Here is a 7,500-nt window from a genome sequence, read left to right on the forward strand (position 1 = left end):
GGGTGGACCTGGTTGCTTCGCCCGGCCCCGCCCGGCTGGGCGCTCAGCGCCGGGGGACGCCCCTTGGCTTCACCCGGCCCCGCCCGGCCTAACGCTTAGCGCCGGGGGACGCCCCTTGGCTTCACCCGGCCCCGCCCGGCCGGGCGCGCAGCGCCGGGCCACGCCGGTTGGCTTCGCCCGGCCCCGCCCGGCCTAACGCTTAGCGCCGGGGTAGACCTGGTTGCTTCGCCCGGCCCCGCCCGGCTGGGCGCTCAGCGCCGGGGGACGCCCCTTGGCTTCACCCGGCCCCGCCCGGCCTAACGCTTAGCGCCGGGGGACGCCCCTTGGCTTCACCCGGCCCCGCCCGGCCGGGCGCGCAGCGCCGGGCCACGCTGGTTGGCTTCGCCCGGCCCCGCTCGGCCTAACGCTTAGCGCCGGGGTAGACCTGGTTGCTTCGCCCGGTTCCGCCCGGCTGGGCGCTTAGCGCCGGCGGACACCTGTTGGCTTCTCCGGCTCCGCCCAGCCGGGTGCTTAACGCCGGCCGACGCTTGTTGGCTTTGCCAGGCCCCGCCCGGCCGGGCGCTTAGCGCCGGGCCACGCCTCTTGGCTTCGCCATGCCCCGCCCGGCTGGGCGCTTAGCACCGGGCGACGCCTGTTGGCTTCCCCCGTCCGGCCCTATGGGTTTGCCGTGTAGCTCTGGGCAGACCTCCTTCTCCAGGCCCCGCTTGGAACCCTAGTCACATGAGCGGCCCGTAGATTTGTTTCCTTTGTAGATTTCTCCTCCTGGAGCTCGGGGCCTGCCCCCTGCCCACCTCCCCTCCCCCCCACCCCCCCAATGTGGGTGGACCCGGCCTCCCCTCCTGGTGCTGGGGAGACCAGGTCTCGTCGATCGGACCCGCAGCCCCGGGACCCAGTCCAGGCCCGCGAGCACGTCTTGGGCGGCCAGCCCGCACGTCTGGCAGCCCCGCACGCACCCGCCACACACGGCAGCTCGCACGCGCTGGTCCCCCCCTCCCCCCCCCCGCCCCGAAAGCTGGGACGTGAAGGCGAGTGACTTTCGGTCCCAGACGGCGGCGTCCCTTCTGGCTCCATGCCTGAGCGGCCGTCAGCGTCACCCCCTGCCGCGCGCTTCCCCAGCTCCAGCCCGCCCTGTCGCCACCCTGCCTGCAGCCCGCTCCCCATGCCACTGCCGGAGAGGGAAGGAGGGACTCTTTAGGAGCCGGCGGCGTTCCCGCCGCCTCCGTGCCAAAACGGCCAGCAGCATCCGCTCTCTAAGCCCGGCTCCCGGCCCTCGAAAGCCTGCCGTGCCCTTGCCCCACCTCCCACCTTGATTTCTGCATCTCTCACTCCCTCATCCGCCCGCCTCGCTTCCGTCCTGCCGCAGGCTTGACCGGGGCTGGGGGTAGGCAGGAAGGAACGCCATCGAACCGAGAGGCTCAGAGCGACCTGAACAGGATGCTTCTTCAAAAAGAGACAGTGCCAAGCATCCCGCCACCACCTCCAGACTGTCGCTGGCCCTACTTCTGCACCAGGCTCTCGGCCTGCTCGCCGAACACCCTGGCTGCCTCGGCACCCAAGTCCTCGCCCCCCTGCTGCTGCCGTCGCCGCCGTCCGAACTGGCTGATGGGACCCTGGGCAGGGGCGAGAAAAGTCTGAGGGTGGCGCCAGGGAGGCAGATGGTGGAGAGCAGGAGTGCCCCCAACCCTCGAGAGACAGGGCGACGGGAGGGAGGGGGACGGAGCGCATCTGCGGCAAGTGTGCGCGTCCATGCGCAGGCGTGCCTATGTCTGTGTGTGTCTGTCTGTGTCGATGAGTGTGCAGCTGTGGCCGTCCGCGGCAAAAAGAGAGGGGGGCGGCGGGGCTGTGAGTGGGTCTGAGAGTCCCTGTGTCTGCCTATCTCTCCGTGTGAACATGGGCCGGGGGCCGCCCGCTCCCTGCCAGCATCGGGCGCCTCGGCGCGGCGCCCCCGCGGCCCGCCGGAGCGGCGGCGGGGGCCGGGGACCTCGGCGGACCCTGAAAGAACCGGCCCGAAGGCGGCCGCCCGGCCCCGGCCCCGGCCCCGGCCCCGGCCGCCGGCCCCGGCCCCGGCCCCGGCCCCGGCCGCCGGCCCCGGCCCCGGCCCGGGCCCCCGCCCCGGCCCTCGCCGGCGGGCGGGGCTCGTCCCGCCGGGGCTCGCCCGCTGCCTGCCGGCCTCGGGCACCGGGGCGCGGCGCCCCCGCGGCCCCCCGAAGCGGCGGCGGGAGACGGGGACCTCGGCGGACCCCGAAAGAACCGGCCCGAAGGCGGCCGCCCGGTCCCCCCGGCCTCGGCCCCGGCCCCTCCTGGTGGGCGGGGCCAGTCGCGCCGGCGGCCATCGGCTTCGTTCCCTGTTCCTATGCACCTGCTTCCCCTCCCCGCTGTCTCCCTAGAGGTGCTCTGCTCTGGTGGGGCTGGGCGTGGTGCCCGGGGTGGGGTGGGGAGGGGCGTCCGTTTTGGTGCGTCAATGTGTGTGGGCTGGCCGAGCTAAGGGCACACGATCCTCCCGAGCGTGGCCGGCTGTGGTGTGGGCGCCCAAGAAAACGGAGTAAAATTCGCAAAGAATTTTTTTTTTCCCCAGGAAACTTCCTTGTTCCTAGCAGAAGAAAGATGTACTCGTTCAAAAATTAAAGGTTGAGTTTTGTCGAAAATACGTATTGGTCTTGAAACCGGGTTCTCAGGCGGGACAGGGCTGCTAGAGCCATACGGTTCCGGGGCGTTCCGGGGCTGTGGGGTTCCCCCGGCTCAGGGATGGCAGGAGGATGCCTTGTCTCCGGGGTCGGCTGCGGCCACCAGCGGTTGCCGGAGCCGTCAGCGTACTGTCCCGGCAGCGTCCGGCCAGAGGGCGAACAGGTCTACCCGGATCCGGGCTCGGCCGCGGCCGCCGGCCGTGCCACGAAACCGCCCGCGTGGCTCCCCTGGCGGCGCCCGGTCTCGGCGTGAACAGGTCTACCCGGCCCGGGGACGGCTCCGGGCGGACAGGTCTACCCGGATCCGGGCCCGGCCGCGGCCGCCGCCCGGCCCTCGCCGGCGGGCGGGGCTCGTCCCGCCGGGGCTCGCCCGCTGCCTGCCGGCCTCGGGCACCTGGGCGCGGCGCCCCCGCGGCCCCCCGAAGCGGCGGCGGGAGACGGGGACCTCGGCGGACCCCGAAAGAACCGGCCCGAAGGCGGCCGCCCGGTCCCCCCGGCCTCGGCCCCGGCCCCTCCTGGTGGGCGGGGCCAGTCGCGCCGGCGGCCATCGGCTTCGTTCCCTGTTCCTATGCACCTGCTTCCCCTCCCCGCTGTCTCCCTAGAGGTGCTCTGCTCTGGTGGGGCTGGGCGTGGTGCCCGGGGTGGGGTGGGGAGGGGCGTCCGTTTTGGTGCGTCAATGTGTGTGGGCTGGCCGAGCTAAGGGCACACGATCCTCCCGAGCGTGGCCGGCTGTGGTGTGGGCGCCCAAGAAAACGGAGTAAAATTCGCAAAGAATTTTTTTTTTCCCCAGGAAACTTCCTTGTTCCTAGCAGAAGAAAGATGTACTCGTTCAAAAATTAAAGGTTGAGTTTTGTCGAAAATACGTATTGGTCTTGAAACCGGGTTCTCAGGCGGGACAGGGCTGCTAGAGCCATACGGTTCCGGGGCGTTCCGGGGCTGTGGGGTTCCCCCGGCTCAGGGATGGCAGGAGGATGCCTTGTCTCCGGGGTCGGCTGCGGCCACCAGCGGTTGCCGGAGCCGTCAGCGTACTGTCCCGGCAGCGTCCGGCCAGAGGGCGAACAGGTCTACCCGGATCCGGGCTCGGCCGCGGCCGCCGGCCGTGCCACGAAACCGCCCGCGTGGCTCCCCTGGCGGCGCCCGGTCTCGGCGTGAACAGGTCTACCCGGCCCGGGGACGGCTCCGGGCGGACAGGTCTACCCGGATCCGGGCCCGGCCCCGGCCGCCGCCCGGCCCTCGCCGGCGGGCGGGGCTCGTCCCGCCGGGGCTCGCCCGCTGCCTGCCGGCCTCGGGCACCTGGGCGCGGCGCCCCCGCGGCCCCCCGAAGCGGCGGCGGGAGACGGGGACCTCGGCGGACCCCGAAAGAACCGGCCCGAAGGCGGCCGCCCGGTCCCCCCGGCCTCGGCCCCGGCCCCTCCTGGTGGGCGGGGCCAGTCGCGCCGGCGGCCATCGGCTTCGTTCCCTGTTCCTATGCACCTGCTTCCCCTCCCCGCTGTCTCCCTAGAGGTGCTCTGCTCTGGTGGGGCTGGGCGTGGTGCCCGGGGTGGGGTGGGGAGGGGCGTCCGTTTTGGTGCGTCAATGTGTGTGGGCTGGCCGAGCTAAGGGCACACGATCCTCCCGAGCGTGGCCGGCTGTGGTGTGGGCGCCCAAGAAAACGGAGTAAAATTCGCAAAGAATTTTTTTTTTCCCCAGGAAACTTCCTTGTTCCTAGCAGAAGAAAGATGTACTCGTTCAAAAATTAAAGGTTGAGTTTTGTCGAAAATACGTATTGGTCTTGAAACCGGGTTCTCAGGCGGGACAGGGCTGCTAGAGCCATACGGTTCCGGGGCGTTCCGGGGCTGTGGGGTTCCCCCGGCTCAGGGATGGCAGGAGGATGCCTTGTCTCCGGGGTCGGCTGCGGCCACCAGCGGTTGCCGGAGCCGTCAGCGTACTGTCCCGGCAGCGTCCGGCCAGAGGGCGAACAGGTCTACCCGGATCCGGGCTCGGCCGCGGCCGCCGGCCGTGCCACGAAACTGCCCGCGTGGCTCCCCTGGCGGCGCCCGGTCTCGGCGTGAACAGGTCTACCCGGCCCGGGGAAGGCTCCGGGCGGACAGGTCTACCCGGATCCGGGCCCGGCCGCGGCCGCCGGCCGCGCCCCGAAACCGTCGGCGTGGCGCCGCGGTGGTGCCCGGTCGCGGGGCGAACAGGTCTACCCAGCTCCGGCGGGACTTAGGCAAATTTCGGCAGGGGCCGGGTAGACCTGTTGCCCCACCCGTCCTGGAAGTTCACCAAGGGGTCGCTGTTTCTGGCTGCCTCCAGTTGCGTCATGGTAGGAGGCGGCGTGCGCCAGCGCACCGCCCCGGTCAAGTACGATTGGTTCTCTTGGAGGCGTCCGGGGCCTTGGACTCGTCTGTCCGTATTATGGGAGCGGGTGATGGGCCGTGTCCCCGCAGGCTGGCGGTGCCTGTGTCGAAGGTCGAGAGCGGCGGCCGCGCGCGCGGTTGCCAGAACGAAGAGTGTCGAATAAGCGGGATATGAGTCGCGTGGCTTTTATCCTGGTTTCACAGCCCCAGTTGATGGGAAAGGCCGAAAAAGAGAGAGACTGTGTGAGCCGCTTGTCGGCCTAGGTGGGGTGGCGAGAGACCCGTGAGTGTATCCTCCCTCCGACCCTGGCGGCTGCCGACTCCGTGCAGGGGGGCCGCAGGGGAAAGTCCGGTGGTGGCCGAGGCGGCGGCGCCTCGTTCCTTTTCTGCCCGGCCTTAAGCCGGTGCCCGCTCGGCGGGCTCGGTTTTCGGCTGTCAGTCTGGTGCGGTGGCTGGCAGCCGGTGGGGTGGACGCGGCCGGGGCGCGCTCTGTTTCGCGGAGCCCCGACGGGGCTTTTCCCGGCCCTTCCCTGAGAGCTCCGAGGATGGGCCCAGTTGGCCGAGGTGGCGGCGCCCCGTTCCCGGCTCCCGACCTGTGCTTGGTGTGTCGGCGGTGCCACGGGGACGCTCCGGTGGGGCGTGCGGCCTTGCCTCCGGCCTCGCCCGGTTGGCCGAGGGGCTCGGTGACGGGAGTCGCCCGATGTTGTGGCGGGGCGGCGGCGCCTCGCCCCCCCCCCCGCTGTGTGTTGAAGTCGTCCCCCTTCCTCGGCCCTAAGCTGGGGAACCCGCGTAGCGGGCGGGAAGGTCTCAGGGGCGGCGGCCGGCCTGCGGTGGCCGGCTGCCGAGAGCGGACCGGAAGCCCGACAAGAGAGAGCCCTGTGAGAATGCTTGCCGGCGAGGCGGCGGCGCCTCGCCCTTCCTTGTTTTCGGCCGGCATCGACTGAGCCGCGACGCTGGGGCGGCCCGTGGTGTCGGGCCTGTCCCGGCTGCCGTGGTTGCCGGTGGGCTGGGTTGCGAGAAGGTCCGCTGTTTCAGGCGTGTGTGCCGGCTTGTGCGGTTGCACTGGGGGGGTGCCTGCCCCGGCCTTACGCTGTTTGTTTTTTTTTTTTTTCTCGCGGCCTTAAGCCGCCGCGGCACGACGGAGAAGCGCGGCACAAAGGCGCGCGGGCCACGAACGCCGAAAGGGAGAGAGACGAGAAGGAGGCGTTCTTTGAGAGGTCGTTGGGATTAAAGGGGGGGGGAGTGAGAGGCGCGCGCCTCGCCCCCCAGGCCCGCGGCCCCCGTGGGTAGCACGGGGTTATGTGACGCGCGCTGTCGTGCCTTTTTTTTTTCCCCTCCGCTGTTTGCCGTTCCCCCTGGCTTTTCCGGAGGGAAAGCCGATCGCCGCGAGGCGGGCGAAAGCCGGTGGCCCGTGGGCATGGTCGGTGGCGCTTTCTCGCACGCTCGGAAGGGTTCCGTGGGGCCGGGAGCGTGGCCTGCCGTGGCCTCCTCCCGCCGTGGTCCCGTCCCGATGTTGTCTCGCTAATAAAAGGGAATCGTTGTCCGCAGCCGGGGTTGGGTGGCGGCACCTCCCCGCGCTTTCTCCGCTGTGACCGATGCGAAAGCTCTGCTGCAAAGTGGCGCTCGGGTGCGTCGGGGAGGCTCGGCGGCGCCAAGCCGTGGGGAGGGCCTCTCGGGGACGTGTCCCGCACGCGGAAAAGCAGCCCTGCTGCGTCCGTCTGCCCGCTGCCCGCCTGGAAGCGTGGTGTGGTGCGCGCTTTGGGCTGCCGATGTCCCAGGACCGAGGCCGCGGGGCCTTCTTTCGCTCCTCTTTTCTCGGCTGATCGATGAGGCTTTTCGGGTCGCGTCGGAAAGGGCCCCCGGCGGGCCGGCTCTTCCGGGGCTCTCTGTAATGGGGAAGCCACGGCGGAGTCCGGTGCTCGGGCAGGGCGGTCTCCTTTCCAATTCGCTTCCCGTCGCAGGTGAGGTGTCGCCGCTCCCGCTGCCGGGAGGGCGTCTTTACCGTCCGGGCTGTGTGACGGCCGCGTGGCCCCGCGAGCCCTCAGGTGTCCTTCAAACCATGCGAGGTGTGTGTGCTGGCCCCGGCCCGGGTTTGTGCCCCGTGGGTGCCGGCCGCGAGCAGCGCTTGGGCGGCGGTGCGGCTCGAGCTGAGCCGAGGGGGGGAAACCCCAGAGAGAAAGGGGGGAAAGGAAAAACCCCGCTGTTTGGCACGGTTGGGGGAAAAGAGCCCACCGCGCGCGCGCACCGCACGGCGCTCGTTTTTTGCCGCGTCGCCGCCTGCTGCAGAGCGAACCGCCCTGGCCGAGGGGCCTCGGTGTCCGGGCCGCGCCCACCTCGTCGGGTCGCTGTCTCCTCTAGCACATCCGGTGCTTTTCCGCGTGGCCCGGTGGGGGGGGCCGTGTCGGGGGGCTTTCGCTCCGGGCGAGTCCCCTTCGGCGGCTCAACCTCGCCGGCGGCCGGTCGCCCGCGACCGGTCG

This window comes from Aphelocoma coerulescens, unplaced genomic scaffold (genome assembly GCF_041296385.1).
Source record: "Aphelocoma coerulescens isolate FSJ_1873_10779 unplaced genomic scaffold, UR_Acoe_1.0 HiC_scaffold_567, whole genome shotgun sequence".
Taxonomy (NCBI): domain Eukaryota; kingdom Metazoa; phylum Chordata; class Aves; order Passeriformes; family Corvidae; genus Aphelocoma; species Aphelocoma coerulescens.